The sequence below is a fragment of the Equus przewalskii genome, chromosome 30 (genome assembly GCF_037783145.1).
Source record: "Equus przewalskii isolate Varuska chromosome 30, EquPr2, whole genome shotgun sequence".
Taxonomy (NCBI): Eukaryota; Metazoa; Chordata; class Mammalia; order Perissodactyla; family Equidae; genus Equus; species Equus przewalskii.
The window spans coordinates 20,302,434-20,320,036 of NC_091860.1; the positions used below are offsets into that span (position 1 = coordinate 20,302,434).

The following is a 17,603-nucleotide window of genomic DNA, read 5'->3' on the forward strand; positions in this document are numbered from 1 at the left end:
GACTCTGATGGGAGGAGACAGTGTTATATTCCAGGAAGAAGGATTAACCTGATAAATGTGGGGGATGGGGGACCTGTTTAGGGGCATTATCTCCAGTTTGGACTGGGAAGAGCCAGAATTGGGGTGCACTATACACGTGTGAGAAGCGGTGTTTTCACTCTCGATTTCAATTCTAGTCTGCAGTCCACTTTCTTTTCAGTCCTGTGTCATATTTGTCAGGCCCTGAAGTAATGCCGATTTGTATATATACACGAATATATATATACACACACTGAGGTACCTATCTCCATATTGACCTGTGACCTGTGACCTAGTGTTTTCTAATATGTAGGCAGTTTGAGTGGTCTCCCTGACCTTTAAAATCCTTGCCTGCTTGATCCTTATGCTTATATTATTTTAAAGGAAAGCAGCAACTGTCATTCTATCATTAAAGCTAAGGTTTAAAATGTAAGTACACCAAAAGCTTAAAAATATCCTAAACCCAGGCAGCCAAATAAAAAAATGATAAATAGGGCTTCATCAAAATTAAAAACTCTTGTGCTTCAAATGACCCTATCAAGAAAGTGAAAAGATGATCCACAGACTGGGGAAAAGTATGTGCAAGACGTATCTTCTATGAGGGTCTAGTATCCAGAAAACATAAAGAACTCTTACAACCAAACAAGGAAAAAACAAATAACCCAAGTGAAAAATGAGCAGAGGATTTGAAGAGATATTTTTCCAAAGAAGATACACGAATGGCCAATAAGCACATGAAAGGATGTTCAGCATCATTAGCCATTAAGGAAACGCAAATGAAAACCAGGAGGAAACATGACTCCGCATCTTCTAGGACAGACGGCTACAATCAAAAAGACAGACAATAACCAGTGTTGGTGAGGATGTGGACAAATTGGCACCCTCACACATTGTTGGTGAGAATGTAAAATGATACGGACACTTTGGAACCAACAGTTTGGCGCTTCCTCAAAAAGTTAAACATAGAGGTACCATATGACCCAGAAATTCCACTCCAGAGTATACAACCAAGAGAAATGAAAATATATGTCCACGTAAGACTTGTACAGGAAGGTGCACGACAGCGTTGTTCATTATAGTCAAAAGGTGGAAACAGCACAAATGTCCATCAACTGATGAATGGATAAACCAAATGAGGTATGTCCAGACTGGAATATTAGTCAGCCATAAAAAGGAATGAAGTGCCAATTAATGACACAACATGGATGAACCTTGAAAACATTATTCTAAGTGAAAGAAGCCAGACACAATGGTCACGTTCTGTATAATTCCTTTGTATAGGAAAGTCCAGAATAGGCAAATCTCTGGAGGCAGAACACAGATTAGTGCTGGGGGTGAGGGGAATGGAGCGTGACTGCTAATGGACACAGAGTTTCTTTCTAAGATGATGAAAATGTTCTGGAATTAAATAGTGGTAATGGTTGCACAATTTTGGAGTATACTAAAAAACCACTTTAAAGGGAGGCCAGCCCGGTGGCATAGCAGTTAAATTTGTGCACTTTGCTTTGGTGGTCCAGGGTTCAGATCCTGGGCGTGGACCTACACACCACTCATCATGCCATGTTGTGGAGGTGTCCCACGTACAAAACAGAGGAAGATTGGCACAGATGTTAGCTCAGGGCCAATCTTCCTTACCAAAAATAAAAAAGAGAGAGAGAGAGAGGAGAATATATTTTTTTTGAAAAACCACCTTAAAGGGGTGAATTTTATGATGTGTGTATTATATCTTTTTTCTTTTAAAGATTGGCACCTGAGCTAACATCTGTTGCCAATCTTTTTTTTTTTTCTTCTTCTCTCCAAAGCCCCCCAGTACATAGTTGTATATTCTAGTTGCAGGTCCTTCCGGTTGTGCTATATGGGACACTGCATCAGCATGGCTTGATGAGTAGTGCTAGGTCCACGCTCAGGATCTGAACCAGCGAAACCCTTGGCTGCTGAAGCAGAGTGCGCAAACTTAATCACTCGGCCACGGGGTTGGCCCCGTGTTATATCTTAAAAAAAAAAAAAAGAAACCCTAAGGTATGAAATGGCCTTTATCAGCTCCTGAGAGCAGATGTTAACTGGAGGAGGAAGGCAGGTTGGAACAGCAGGAAGTCGCAGGAGCCCCAAGTGCAGACAGGCCCAGGAACTGGGGCACCCCACCCTAAACCACTCTTCCCCTTTCTCTTTACAGGCCGTTTTCCCTCCCCACCTTTCTTCTCCCACTGTAGAGGGAAAGTAGCCTCAGCCAGAGGAGGGAAAGTAACCAAAATCAACGTTCTTTGCCTTTAAAGTCGTTTCAGACACCAAAACACAGACAAGTGAATTTCAAAAAGTGCAATCAACAAAATATGTATCTATTTTTCTCACAGCTAAGAAAGAGAAAGGATAATGAGAAATCCTGGCTTCAGGAAGTGCTCACTTGCCAAAAAATTATCGAAAGCATGTGGTCCCAACTCGATTGCCTGGATCCACATGCAAGTCCCAAGACGACGGAGAAAGCCGCGCATGTCTGCATAAAACGGGGGCCTCCGAGACCCGCAGATGTTTGCTGCCTTCCGAGGGGGGCAGTTGGAGAGTGGGTTAGTTCCGTGGCACCGCCCGCTTGAGAAGGTAACTGGAACGTAGTGCTTAAGGAGCATCCTCAGATCTATCACTGGGATCAGGTGTCTGAACCCGACCGGAATAATTACGCACCTTCCTTTCATAACAAAAGCGGATACCCACTCAGTAACCCGAGAGGAGGATTTGACTTTTAAATTGTTAACAGACTTTGGATCAAGCAAGATACTTGAGAGGGAAAAGCAAACATCCTTTGCAGGAGTTTCGAGCTAGGTTGGACGTTCTCCTAAAAGACTCATAGTCTCTGATTAAACGTCAGCCATCTTCCCTCCTTCACAACTATCCAGAGCAGTCACTGAGAGAAAGGTTTCGAGAAGGTGTTTTGACTGGGGGTCGAGGTTCATGGTGCAATTACACAGGACTGATAAAGAACCACGTTGATGAACACGCGGGATCATAAAATGTTTTTACGGAGGCACGCAAGAGGAAGTATCTCAGAGCAGGTTAGGAGGAACAACATATTTCAAATCGGTCGCTTTTTCTGTCTGGGGAAGGAAGCCGGCCCAGAGATGAGACAAAGGCAGGGGAGTCAGGGCGGCGACTGCAGAGAATGTCAGTACACAGACACGATGAGAAGTTTGGGAACCGGAAAACTGGGAGGAGACAGCGAGCTAAAATTCTCTTGCTAAAGAGTTTGAGAAGTAGTTGTCATTCATATACATGATTTGCAGATTTAAAAACAATTGCCCAACACTTCACAGCCTCAACCCATAGACACCCAGAAGCAGAAAAAGACAAGAATGAACTAGAATTCAAAGCAGCAAATAAACACGAGGCTGGACCACCTCCTGGCCTAGACCCCAAGGGCTCTGCTGACCCCTGCCTGGAGTGTCAGAGAAATGCTGAGTTTCTGATCAAGTTTTTAATCCTAACTTAAATTATTGCCATTTAAGCCTTTTCCTGGACAGGCTGTCTTCTAAGATCTTGGCCTTTAAATTCACCTAAATACACCTTTGATTCTCTTCCATTATTTCCCCTGTAACTTCTTGGTGACTTTGCAGGTTCTCCTTGGGGTTCCCTGTAGGGCGTGGGTTCCCTGAGCCTCAGCCGTCCCATACAGTAGCCGCCGGCCACTTGTGGCTACTACTGAGCACTTGCGAGGTGGCCGGTCCAAACTGAGATGTGCTCTAGGCATAAAATACACAAAATTTCAAAGACTTAGTAAGATATTTTAAACAATTTTTAAATATTGGTTACAAATTTTGAGATGATACTATTTCCGGTATATTCTGTTCATTAACACATCTTATTACAATTAATTTCATCTGCTCCTTTTTTTACTTTGTTAACGTGGCTGCTAGAAAATTTAAGATTGCATCTGTGGCTCGCATTCTATTTCTCCAGGACAGAGTTCCTCGGAGCTTTTAACACACTAAAGCGCATTATGAGTCTCTAACAGGAAACTATAGTTGTGCCCAAATATATACGACCACACAATCATTTCACGCATAACATATTGCTCTAGTCAGATGTTTTTTCTCCTTCCTGGGGTTTAAACTCATAATCAAGTCCATTAATTCCCTCGAGCTTCTTGGAGTCCTGTTTAGTGACTGGCCGTAGTTTCAGTGCTCTGCCCAGAAATAAGCTTCCGGAAGAAGCTAATGTACGAAAACAAATCGGCAGGGGCCCTTAAAGGATGTAGCTCGTTATTCCGACAGCTTTCACATGGTCAAGATCAGGGGCCATCGCGGTGGCTTGGCGGTGAAATTCTCACACTCTGACCTAGCACCGCTCATCAAGCCATGCTGTGGCAGGCATCCCACGTATAAAGCAGAGGAAGATGGGCACAGATGTTAGCACAGGGTCAGTCTTCCTCAGCACAAAGAGGAGGATGGGCAGCGGATGTTAGCTCAGGGCTAATCTTCCTTAAAAAATAAAAGTGACATGGTCAAGATCAGTAGCAGCAGCTTTCATGTTGGTGTTCAATGTGCTGGCAGCTTTGGCAAAACCAAAATGAATATATATTTTATCATTTTACCATATCCCATAGACTCATAGAAGTTGACATATGGAAGGTATCTAATGCAATACCCTAGGTCATATTCCAGATTAGAGGCCAAACATCCAGCTGATAATAGTATGCCAAATATTTATTGTTTCCATTATGTGCCAGGCACTAGCTTCATACTCACAACAAGCTTACCAAGTTGCTACTGTTATGACCAGTCCAATGTCATAGGTGCTGGGAAGATCAGAGAGGCTGGACCAACTCTCTGAGGTCACACAGCAGGAGGGACAAGCTGGTGTACTTCTCCACTATGCTTTGCTGCTTCTGGGAAGTGAAGAGACTTACATAAAATCCAGCTATTGCAGATAGGAACATACAGTGTTTGCACTAGACAAATTACTGCTATAATATATTCAAAAGAGTAATATGATCATTTCAAGCAATTACAGAGCATTCAGGTCATACGCTAGAATTGGAAACTGCCAGAAAAACACTGGCGTTTCCATTTTTTCATACCTACAGGTGGAAGTTTGCTGTGACGTTTATTTTAATTGAGTTATACCTACATACTGGAGATCTACCAGGCGTCTTTCGGGAACTTGACATTTTATGCCGCTTGTGACTTTACACACTAGAGTTTCCTCTTGCAGAAACGGGAGCAAGACTCACTTGGAAAAACCTTTGAGCTTTTCAGATTTCAGGGCCCATTCAGAGCACGGCCGGTTCAGAGAGAGAACGTGCCATATTCAGCTGTGATTTCTGCAGTGACGCCTGGCACCCCCGCAGCATTGAACGTTTGAAGATGTCGGGCTCTTAGTTAGTTCCTGCATCTTTCGGGATCCAGAGAAGGAAACATGGGCACAGACCCCAAGAGCGGCCGCTCCTCCCCGGACCAGGGCTGCCTCCAGCGACGAGGATCCCGAGTCACAGCGTTAGGTTATGCCGCCCCCTACTGGCCAGAGTGAGACACTGCACAAAACTCCCAGCAGGCAGGAAACTTGTGATTCAGTGCTTCTCAATGCGATTAATATAGACTCTTTTTAAAGGGGGGGGGGGGGGGGAATCTCTTTTAAATATATCTGCCGTCCCCAGATGGAAAAACACCACTCTAAATTATGCAAACGAGGAAGTTCAGATAGCAAGCAAGCGTTAAATTCTGAGAGGTGCCTTCAGTTTCCATGAGAGATCCCGCAAGGCACAGACGTTATCTTTGTTCTCTGGGCTATGCACCTTGCGTAGTTCCTGCCATAAATCTTGCAGCAATGATGACCTTTCGTCGGGGCACCTGTCTGCTTAACTTTCAGTGTTATTTATAACTCCATTCTTATGGAAACATTCTCTTCCCTTGGCTTCTGTGAAATTACATTTCTCTTCTTTGTCCTCTATATCTTTCTGTCTTTTCCCCCTGAAGATAGGGAAGGATGTCTTTGCCCTGTCTCCACATTCTGTCCTTTTACACTTTCCTGTTATGAGATTGCCTTACTCCGACAGCTTCCGGTATCACCTTCTCTGTAACCCCTTCCCACCTCCACCTTCTACCTCCCGGCGACCACGTCCCCCTGTCCTTAGCACTGTCGCCTTGTTTATAGGTGTCTGTCTCGCCCCCTAGACCTCAGCGATTTAAGGACAGAAGACCATGTCGTAGACATTTTTGAATGATACACTTATTTGTATCACTTGAATTTGAAAATATGCTCAGCATTTTTAAAGGAATCCTCTTGACTAGGATGTTTGAATAAGGGAATTATGACCTAAGAAGACATGTACACGATGAACAGGAATACAAGATGGAACGTGAGAGAGAAACGGCAGGTTACAGAAGGGGATAAAGCCCTGTATTAGGTGACTCGAAGGAAGAGCAATTGCCTCTGGCCAGAGGAGGAAATCACTTTTGAGCCTGATCTGAATTGATAAGCTATATATGTGGGGTTGGGTGGAGGTGTAGTCATATAAGGAAACTGTTCCAGACAGAAGAAATACAAACAAAATAAAATACAAGTCTCTGAGACAGCAAACTGTGAGTATCTTCTATGAGCAAGGAGATGTGCTGTTTTTCCAGAGCCTAAGGTACTCTCAGGGGAAAGAGAGAAAGGTAGATGGGGCCACGTCACTAAAGGCCTTACAAGCCAAATGGAGGGTAGTAGGATATCTTGACCAGGGAGGAGCCGGGGTGGAGTGTCTGTGGGCTGGTGGAGCACAGACGCCCCTGTACCCAGCTATCCAGCTGTATCTCGCTCTTCCATGCGAGTGGTAGTACTTGTGGGAAAAAAAGACTCTGTCTACCCCTGCAGTTTGGACATACGTAGACACACAACTTGGTGTGGGCAGCTTTGAGGAAGGGTCCAGGGGGTCTGAGTCTGACTTGGCAAACCAGCCACAGCTTCGAGCTGCACATGATGGGGGTAGGGGTTCCAAGTGCCCCAGGGCAGCGGGCACCAGAACAAGATGACACCAGCACTGGGGTGACACATGCAACCGTTATGAAAGGGCTGCACGTGGGATTCTAAGGAGCACTGTTGTTACCTCTGGAACACTTGAGGACACAAGCAACTTTTGGAAGGACACCTCCCCGCCCCCGCCTCAGATCCAGTGTTGAAAGGAGTCAGCATCCTCTTCATCAGACAAGAGCAGTGGTTCCCAAATTTGAGCGTGCCCCAGAATCACCCACAGGCCTCATGAAAGCAGATTGCCAGGTCCCACACTCATAGTGTCTCAGCTCATAGTCTGGGGCGGGGGGGGAGGGGGGTCCTCAAATTTCCATTTCCATTAAGTTCCCAGGTAAGGTTAATGCTGCTGGTCCAGGGACCAACTTTTGAAAACCATTGTCCAAGAACATCCCTGGGAGGAAAATGCTGGGAGTAGACCCTATGCCTGTTCTGTTCAGAATGAAGTACCCAGCACCCGGCAAAGTGCCTGAGACATCAAAGGCCCTCAAGAAATACATGGATGTGTTCACAAACTGTAATACCAGACAGAGGACAGAGATAAAGCCCCATATTATATGTTCATAGGAGGGATGGATCCCGCCTTCAGACGGAACAATGCAGAGTCTAGTATAATAAACACCCATTTGTGTTAACATTTTAATGAGTTCTTAGATTTTTTACAAAAGAAATAAAATGTCACAGATAGAATTCAAGCATAGCCACCAAGTCAGACTTTCCTCCTCTCGTTCCCAGAAGTCAATGTCTTGCATCTGAGACTCCTTCTCATCTTGGTCTTTATATATTTATCATATACATGCAGATTCCATAAGTATGTAGTAGTATTATCTAAAGTCTTTAAATGTCATGAATGTGCCACCTAATGCATTTCACGGTGCACTTTTTCTGTTCATTATGATTTTCTTTTTTAATGTGGTAAAATATACATAACATAAAATTTACCATTTTAACCATTTCTAAGTATACAGTTCAATGGCATTAACCACATTCACCTTGTGTGACCATCACCACCAGCCCTGTCCCAAACTTTTTCATCTTCCTGGAATGAAACTTCATACCTGTTTAACAATAACTCCATTAACGTTACATTTTAAGATTCCTTCATGTTGATATATTTAGAGGGTTTTTAAAAGTCATTTTAACTGCTATATAGTATTCCATGATATGAATATGCAACATTTTCCCACTCCTGTATTGATGGAAATTTAAATGATTTCCCATTTTTAGCTATGACAACTATCCTTGTATGTGTCTCTTTGTGCACATTCTCCTGGAAGAGGAATTAATGAGTCAGAGGATATATACATCTTTGACTTTACCGGAGAACATTCACTTGCCCTCCAAAAAGGTTTTAATGTCTTCCATTCCTGCTACCACCATAAGACAGCCCCAATTCCCCCACATTTTTACAGCATTTAGTTTTGCTGGACTTTTAATTCTTGCCAATCTAGTGGCTTTAAAATAGCATCTCGTTTTAATTTTCATTCTCCTGATTACTGATGAGATTGAACGTCTTTTCATGTATTTATTAGCCACTCAGATGTCCTCTTTTGTGAATTCCCTCTTTGGAACTTCACCATTTTTTCTATTGGATTGTTTTTTTCTTCTTATTGATTTGTATGCATTCTTTACATATTCTATAAATTGTTCCTTTGTTGATTATGCTTTATGAATATCTACTCCCAGTCTGTGGCTTGCCCATAACTTGGTTTAAGTATATTTTTATTACATAGAAGTTTTAAGTATTATTATAGCCAAATGTAAGGCTATTTCCCTCTTGATTTGCGTTTTTTTGTCTTATTTAAGAAATTCCTCTTGCTCTAAGGACACAAAGATAAACTCTTATACTTTCTTATATAAGTGTAAAGATTTATTCTTCCTCTATAAAACCTCTAATTATCCTATAACTAGTACAATCATATTGCATTGATTTTTGTGTGTGTGAAAAGCATTAATTTATTAAATATATATACTTTAATTATACCACTTCTGTTTGCAATTTAGGGCATTTTTATTTTATTTTTTTGGTATGAATACAATTTCTTTACTAACTACTTGGAAACCATTGGTGTTTCATCGGTGGCGTTTTTAATGTTTTTAAGTTAAAGCTCAAAAAATGGGAGACACACTGGCTCTCACGTTCTTGACCACTGCAGGTCTCTGGCATTCACCTTTCGTGTCAAGAGTGTCCGGCATTGGCTGTGCAAAGGGCGACAGAGGGACCAGTAACTAGGCTTGACCTGCAGGAAATAGAAGCACCTTGGACATCTCCAGGACTTTCAGAGAGGGAGGCACTGCAAAAGGCAGGACTTTCTTTTGGCAGCCAGGTGGCGTCTTAGAGTCTTGACATTGGGTGTTAATAACAATGGGGCTGATGAGTAATTTACCACTGGTCAAGCATGGCTACCTGGGTTAAAAGATGTGGGCCTGACTCCATAGGCAGTGAGGGGCCCTCTGGGTTTTCAGGCTGGGGTGTGGCGTTATCTGCATTGTGCTTCAGGATGGAACAGGGGAGATGTGTAAGAGGGCTGCAACAAGAGTGGAAGCAGCTGGAGACAGTGCTAGGCAGTTCGGGCTGCTCTATCAAAATACCCTAGACTCCGGGGCTTAAACAACAAATATTTATTTCTCTCAGTTCTGGAGGCTGGGAAGTCCAAGATCATGATGCAGATTTGGTGTCTGGTGAGGCCCCTCTTCGTACTTGCAGATGGTCACCTTCTTGCTGTGTCCTCACGTGGCAGAAAGAGAGAAAGCTCTGTTCTCTTCCTCTTCTATGGGCACTAATCCCACCACAGGGGCCCTCACCCTCCACACCTCATCTAAACCTAATCGCTTCCCAAAGGCCCCATCTCCTAACACCATCACATTGAGGGGGGAGCGCTTCCATATGTGAATTTGGGGAGGTTACAAACCTTCAGTCCATAGCTGAGATCTTGCAAATCATTCAGGCAAATGAAATGTGAATTTAGGAAGAACCAGCAGAGAAGAACAAAAGTGAATGGATTTGAGCAATATACAGAAAAGTAGAATCAACTGGAAGCCAGAATGAACACAGGAAATTACCACCAATAAATTGTCAAGGGTGCACTTTCCCCTCAATGGGATCACAGAATCTTCAGGCCGAAAAGGAACTTAGCGCTTATCCAGTACCGCCACCCATGTGCTGCTTGGATCTGCATGCAAAGCATCGAAATGGAAACACTCTCGCTCACCACGAAGGACAGAGGGGGATCAGCTTTGCTCAGAGGAATTCGAGCTAAAGAAGGCCAAACCTCAACAACATCCAAAACCAGACATGGTCCCTGTGTTCCAGATGTGGGGGCTCTGGGAGATTTAAAATGAAACCTCTTTTTGCCTCTGCCGTTATTTATTTATTATTCCTCCTCTTGTATCCTGTCTAGTTTCGAGTCTGGAGGCGCTGAGGCTGGGTCCACCCTTGAGCCGTTCTCAGCATATGCCAAGCACATTGCTAACAGTGTAAGTGGCAGACGAGGACAGTAACCGTTGGGCAGGATGAGCTCAATTTGCGATTCTTTTCCCAAGTGGCCTCTGACCAGAGGAGATAATTAAGGAAGATGGTGTTATTTGGGGGCCAAGGGTAAAGTCTGCCGTGGATTAAGCATTGAGAACAATGAATGTGAATAAATAGCTGCTTCTTTGCTTGGAGAACAGTGAACTCTAGTTCACTTAGGACTTAAGTCTGGAGCCAATTTTTTATTTAACAAATTATTAGAGCAGGAAATAGACAGCAAGCCTGAAACATACATGCACACACACCGTCTTCCCAACCTTTCTCTTCTGCATCTCTCCCTTCCTTACTTCTCCCTGCACCAAATACTAGAGAAAATTTGGCTTCTAACAATCATTATTTATTACAATGCGACCGTGTGCAGAGGATCTTAAACCTGGGGCACAGAGGAGAGCCAGTGACAAGTAATTCAGAAATATGTGAAGGGATGCACCCGAACCAAGGCGATCAAGACTGTTCATTCATTATATTGCAGAATACCCAAAGGACAGGAAGCTGGAAATGGGGAGAGCATATCTGGCTAGAAGGCAAGAGCAGCTTTCCTTAAAAAAAAAAAAGAGGGAACGGAATGTTCAAGGGAAGAACAGGATAAGTTATCACGAGTGGATGGATATCAAGGTCTCAGGATTTGGGAGGGGGTGGTCTATGCATTTTTTGGAATTATGTGCAACATCACTCATTTTAATCAGTGGAGACAGGAAGAGAGAGGGATGTGAAAAATGCAAGAAAGAAAAATAATCTGCTTTTTCCCACAGTGTTCTTTCCTGGATCAAAAAGACAAAGAGAAAACTTAATTAATTTTGTAGTCTTTGATACTCTCTGGATGCAAAAAGGGAAATCTTCATTTTACGGCACCAAATTAATCAATTTTGTGCTTAAGAAAAATGGGATTCGCCAGGGAAAACACCACAGCACAGTAGGATCTTGTGGAATGTGGCTATATTTTGGGAGGTGCAGGGCCAGAATTTCGGAGAGCATCCTATTGTTAATGTATTTCCATGGAGAGTACCCCCTTCAACCGACCACACTGGGGGCGTGTTTCTGTCCATCTTCATCAGCGTAGATGCCTCCCTGCATTAGTGCTTAGACTGAGTTTAAATCCTTCATCCTGTCACGAGGCGCCGGTTTGATGAGCCCTCCTGAGCCCAACCTCAGAGCCACATCTGGGAGATGCTGCAGGAAGCAGGCCTCTGAGGGAGCCCCAGGCTTGATGGGGAGAGGAGTGTCCCATGGGAACCCTAGGGGAAGCCTGGAGGGGGCTTCTTAACTATGATCGACTTCAATGAGTGTCCTTCATTTAGAAATAATCAATTCACTCCTTCCGAGATCAAACACAGAAGTGCCAATGCGATGGCTTCAATTTCTCATGATCTTTTTCTTCTTGCCAAAAAAGGTTTTTACGGAAGATTGTAAAAGACCACTGATGAGAATGATGATTATTGAAATTACGGTAGCATTAATGAATTAGTGGAATAATAATGTACTCCTTATTTTTCAAATTTCTCCTCCAATTCCAAATTCTGTTCTCCCACAGCATTTGCCACCAAAGCACTCATTTTTGGGGTCATAGACCCCTTTGAGGAGTTGATGAAAGCTAGGAAGTCTCTTCCCGGAAATGCACAAGTGGACACAATTTTGCACATAATTTCAGGAGGTCCACAAATTCCCCTTCCCTGCTGCTCCCCAAAATCCCTGAGACCTCAGCCCAGCACTTGGCATTACAGCAATTCTCTTTTATTGATTGGGGTTTTAACCTGGTCTCAGTGTCTGCAAACTAGTAGTTTCTCAAAAATAAGGCTTATGGTTGATGTGACTTTTCCAGCAAGAGTGGTGAAATGAGAGAAATGATATTTAGGAGAAGAGAGAAAGCATGTTTATGTTGTGCAAGAAAATAAAATTTTATTTGCCTTCCAGCTATTTCCATTTTTTATTGGGATTCGCATCACCTGGAAATTTCATAGCATGAAAAACAGCCAGTTTCTCAGACAGGGATCTGGAACCTCAGTCCTTGGGAGAGTTAAATTGGTCTGGAAAGACGTGTAGTCACAAGAATAAGCCCAGACAGGGGCCTAGGGGAAAACTGAGAGGGTCCCCAAAAGATCAAGATGCAGCCTAAAATTAGCCTTAGGCTCTTACTTCTTTCCAGAATCCGCTCACCAGGCCAAGGCTGGCTGCGAAGGCACAGACACTGAGGGGTGCCAGGTGCAGGCTCTCTCTCATGATATAGTCCAGGTCACGTTGCTTTCCCATCTGATGTGCCAAGGCCCCATCTTGCCTTCCCAGGTTCTCTGGCCTTCCTAGGCGCTGAACCGATTACCTCTGGCCCTCCTGGGTCTGGTTCTGAATTTCTGCCTTCCCCATAGAAACCTACTTTCGGGAGGGTTCTGAGCTTGGCCCCCAGCCCGAAGTCCTGCTAGCAAATTCTAAGGCTGCAAAGCCAGGCCTGCAGAGGGTGATGGGGTGGTGTGGAAGGAACATTCCAGTAACCTGCTGAGAAGCAAGGGATGGCCTAGGGAATCCTAGTTCTGGCTGAGATGGAGAAAGAGGGAAGAGGGAGGTGTCTGGGAAGGTGTTATCCTAACGGAGCCGGGCATTTTGGGCTCCTGTCTCTAGGTGGAGATTAAGCGATAAGGTCTCAGGCATCTTTGTGACGTCACCCTTGGTCCAGCAGATAGCCACCCTTCCATTCACCCTCATCTGTGTGAGAAGATCATGCTGATGGCCCCACAAGGGGGGAGGAAGAAATAGAGATGCAGGAAAGCAAACCCACCCTATTTGTGGGGGAGCATGAAAAGCTAGCTCCGTTCCTCACTCGCTTGACAACTCCTTGAGCAACCCCATCTGTGCAGTGTGGACTTGGGAGACAGACAGGCTGGGTTCAAATCCAAGTCCTCCACTTTCAGCCTTTGTGACGTTGGACAAGTTACTTACCCTCCCTGTGCCTCCATTTCCTCATCTATAAAGCGGGCATAATAATGATACCTACTTCATAGGGTTGTCATGAGGATTAAATGAGTTAACATAGGCAGAGCTCTTACAACAGTGTCTGGAACAGAGCAAGTGATTTTCAGTGTTAACTGTTATTTCTGTGTTGAGCACAGAGCCACAATCTGTGCACACAGAGCTTACAGTGTAGTGAAGAAAGCGGAAACAAAACAAACACTGCATAATCTGCCAACATACTTACCTCCCAGAGCCCCCGTCCTCGCTTCCTCTTCTGCCTCGGTCCGCACGCCAGAATCCCTCTCCTCCTCCCTGTCTTTTGGATCTTCATCTCCCTGTCACTTCCCATTCTCATATCTTTAGTCTCTTCTGCTTTGACTGCTTCGCTTTGGCGTACATACCTCTCCAAGATTTTGAGGTTCTAAAAAACAAACTCCTTCTCTTCCCTCTCAGGTGAATGTCCTCTCTTCTTCTTCTCCAACACATCTCTTAAAAGAGGTGTTTATGCTCATTATCTCCACTTCTTCAACTCCCACTCACTCATCAGCCCACTACATCATCTTCCACTCTGGCGTCTGCATGTGAGTATCTTCTCCCAAGGCCACTAGGGACCTCTTAAATCCAATGATCTATTTTCGGTCCTTATCTTGCCTCACTTTTCTGTAGTACTTGACAATGTTGACTCCTCCTACCTTCTTAAATTCTTTGTCCCCAAATTCCAGAATACCACTCTCCTGCCATTCCTACCGCAAAGATACACATGACACAGTCTCTACAAGGAGCTCATGGCTTCTGGAGGAGGGGTGGAATTGTGGAGGAGAGATTAGTTATATGGAATAAGAACTGCAAATCAGCAGGATAGGTTCCACGACGAGGACCAAAATGGGTTGGCAGGGCTGTGTTCCTTCTGGAGTCTCTTGGGCAGAATCCATTTCCTTGCCTTTTCCAGTTTCTGGAAGCTGCCCACATTCCTTGGCTGGTGGCCCCAGTTCACTCTGACCTCTGCTTCCTTTGTCACATCTCTTTCTATCCTCTTGTCTTCCTTTTTTCCTTAAAAAGATGCTGGTGGTTGCACTTGTTCACCCAGATAATGCAGGATAATCTTCTCATCAAAAACTCCTTAACTTAGTCACATCTGCAAAGTCCCTTTTGCCGCGCAAGGTAACATATTCATGGGTGATTAGGATGTGGACATCTTTGAGGGGCCATTATTCTGCCTACCACAGATGGGGTGGTTGTTCCCCCGAAGTAGCCAGAGAACTCTTCAGAGGGAAGGCTCTTGGAGCAGAATCTTACAAGTTTGGTTTTCCTTTGCCAGAAAGGGAGACGAGGTGGTACAAGCAAAGATATGGTGCTTGCCAAGACGCAAAGTGGAGAAAGAGCAGGTGAGCCTGGGGGTGTGGATGCACTCAGTATGGCTGTGTGGCTGAAGAAGAGAAAGCGGGCACCTTCCGGAGATCAGATCAGAGAGGAAAAGGAGAAGCTGGATCATGCAGGTTGTTTGTATTTTTCTGAAATTTATCCTGTAGCTATTATTTACTTGACCAATGCTATCACTTTAGGCTGTGCTCTTGTTTCTTTAAATTTTTCTTTAAGTTGACTCCCTTTTTGTCCTAAATAATAATGTCCATGAAATCACAGGTTTTATATGTCAGTTAAATCTTCTCAATGTGTGTTACAACGAACATGTGACTATACAAATTAATGTTCTTCCACATACCACCTACGATCATCCGTGCACACCCATGAGTGAGAACCGCAACTGGAAAAGTGGAGCCAGAGGCAACGAGAGCCACCTAGGGGTTTCAAGCAGGGAAAGAACACGATCAGGTTGGCCCTTGATAAATACCAATCCGACGGCATTAACCACTTTGGGCTGAATGGAAACAAGTGAAAAGCACAGCAAAAAGACCATAAATTAGGACACTTCCACTATGGTCGAGGTGAGAGATGAGAAAATGAACAAAACAGAACTGTGGGAGTGGAGGGGACGGTCTGGATACGAAAAACATCAAGGGGGTAGAACTGACTGATAATTGTCAAGACTGGAAAGAGCAGGGAGTTGGGACAAGGGCCAAGGTTCTAGCACGTGCAAAAGAGCAGAGAGTTGTCCATTCGCCAAGACAGTAAACGGAGGAGGAGCGATAGCGATGGGGGCAGGGTTGGAAGGAAAATGATTATTTTGGTCTGGAACATGCTGAATTTGAAGGGTTTGTGCAACACTTACCTAAGTGGTGAATGTCTGTGTCTGGGGCTCTGGGGATGGGGGAGTCCTCCGGAATAGCACTGTCTAGTAGAAATAGCCCTTGAGCCTCCTATGTCACTTTAAACGTTCAAGTGACCACATCAAAAAGAAGGTAAAAAGAAACAGATGAAGTCAACAATATATTTTATATAACCCAACACATCCGAAGTATTATATTTCAACATGAATCAATACAAAAAACATTGAGGTATTTTACATTCTTTTCAAGTCTTCAAAATCCAGTGCATCTTTTACATTTAGAGCATGTCTCGATTTGGACAACCCAAGCACTCCACAGCCACACCAAGAGAGTGGCTGCACTGGACAGCTTGACGCTAGAAGCCACGAGTAACGTAAGAAGTAGGAAGAGCCCACGAAGAAAGTCGAAGACAAACCTGATGGACCTCAGTCTTGGGGGCATGTGACTAGGGGGCAAGGACAGTGAAAGAGGAGGGATGCAAAAAGATTCAGTAGTCAGAGGTTAGGAGGAAAATGAGGGAAGAGCTAACATCAAACCCAGAGAATTGCAAAAAGAAGAGTGAGTACTTACTGGCCTCAAATGCCACAGGGAAGTCCTAGGCTAGGCACGTGGGCTCCACACTTAACCCCGTTCCAATCCTGGCTTGACTGCTTACAGCTGGGCCCTGTGGCAGAGGCTGTCGACACCATCAATGCCCAGCCTGCTTCTGGTTTCACCTGAAGCGTTGGGGAGAGTTTCCAGCCCACTGGCAGTGTTCCACCTCCATCACCTGCCTGCCTGGTCCTCCAGGGCTGCTTCTCCAGGGCAGGAAGTTCTGAGTCTCCGTCCACTGCCCCAGGGGCAACCCTCAGCCAATGAAAGATGAGAGTCCATGGATGAGTGCCTCAGCCTTCCAGCCTGCCAGTGGCGTGATTTTAAGGAGATGTATTCGTTTTCTATTGCTGCTGGGACAAATTACCACAAACTTTGCAGTTTGAAACAACACACATTTACAATCTGACAGTTTTGCGGATCAGAATCTGACACGGATCTCACTGGGCCAAGACCAAGGTACCAGCAGGGGTCATTCCTTGTGGAGGCTCTAGAGGAGAAGCTGTTTCCTTACCTTTTCCAGCTTCCAGAAGGCTCCTGTTTTCTTTGATTCATGCCCCTTCCTCCATCTTCAAAGCCGGCGATGTCGGGCCAGATCCTTCTCAGGCTGACATCGCTCTGTTCTCTATTCCCTCTTCCACTTTTAAGGACGCTTGTGGATACACTGGGCCCACCCATATAACCCAGAATAATCTCCTTAAGGTTAACTGATTAGCAAACTCAATTCCTCTTTACCTTGGAACATAATATATTCACAGGTTCCGGGGAATGGGACATAGACAATCTTCTGGGGGCAGGAGGTGCATTATTCCGCCAACCAGAGGGGGTTCCACACAGTTTCTGAGAGAGGCGCCAACAGGGCTGAGCCCCACTACCCACTGTGCTAACCTAATCATTTACATGCTTTTTGGCTTTCTCCCTTTCCTGTCTTATTTTGCCCACTTCTTGACTTGTGCTTCCTGAAACTACCTTCTGAAGACTTCCTTCCCCCAAGTCCTTGTCTCCAGTTCTGCCCGGGTTGGGGGGGGGGGACCCAAAGACAGTGACTTTGGGCAAGCTGCTTAATCAGTCTGAGCCCTGCTTTCCTCCAGGAAAGGAAAATATACAATAGGACTTACCTCAAGGGGATGTTGCCAGAATTCTAAGAGGTGATGGTCAGAAAACACTCTGTACAGTGGGATACATACGTAGATACGTAGCAAGTCCTCAACAAAAGTTAGCTATTGTTGGAAGGGTGGCAGCTGGAGCACAGGCAGGGGACCAGCCTTGGACATTCAGAAGTGGTCCTCCCTCCCAGACACTGG

At 44.7% G+C, this 17,603-nt stretch overlaps 1 long non-coding RNA gene across 1 annotated transcript; it reads right to left on the reverse strand.

Moving 5' to 3' along the window:
* Window positions 1–9,618: 9,618 nt before the first annotated feature.
* On the reverse strand, window positions 9,619–16,953 carry LOC103567247 (uncharacterized). The gene is made up of 6 exons (XR_011535018.1): window positions 16,814–16,953; window positions 16,279–16,649; window positions 15,711–15,806; window positions 15,204–15,279; window positions 13,728–15,096; window positions 9,619–11,304 (listed from the first exon to the last, which is right to left on the reverse strand). It is a non-coding gene; the product is annotated as an uncharacterized lncRNA (long non-coding RNA).
* Between the last annotated feature and the right edge of the window lie 650 nt (window positions 16,954–17,603).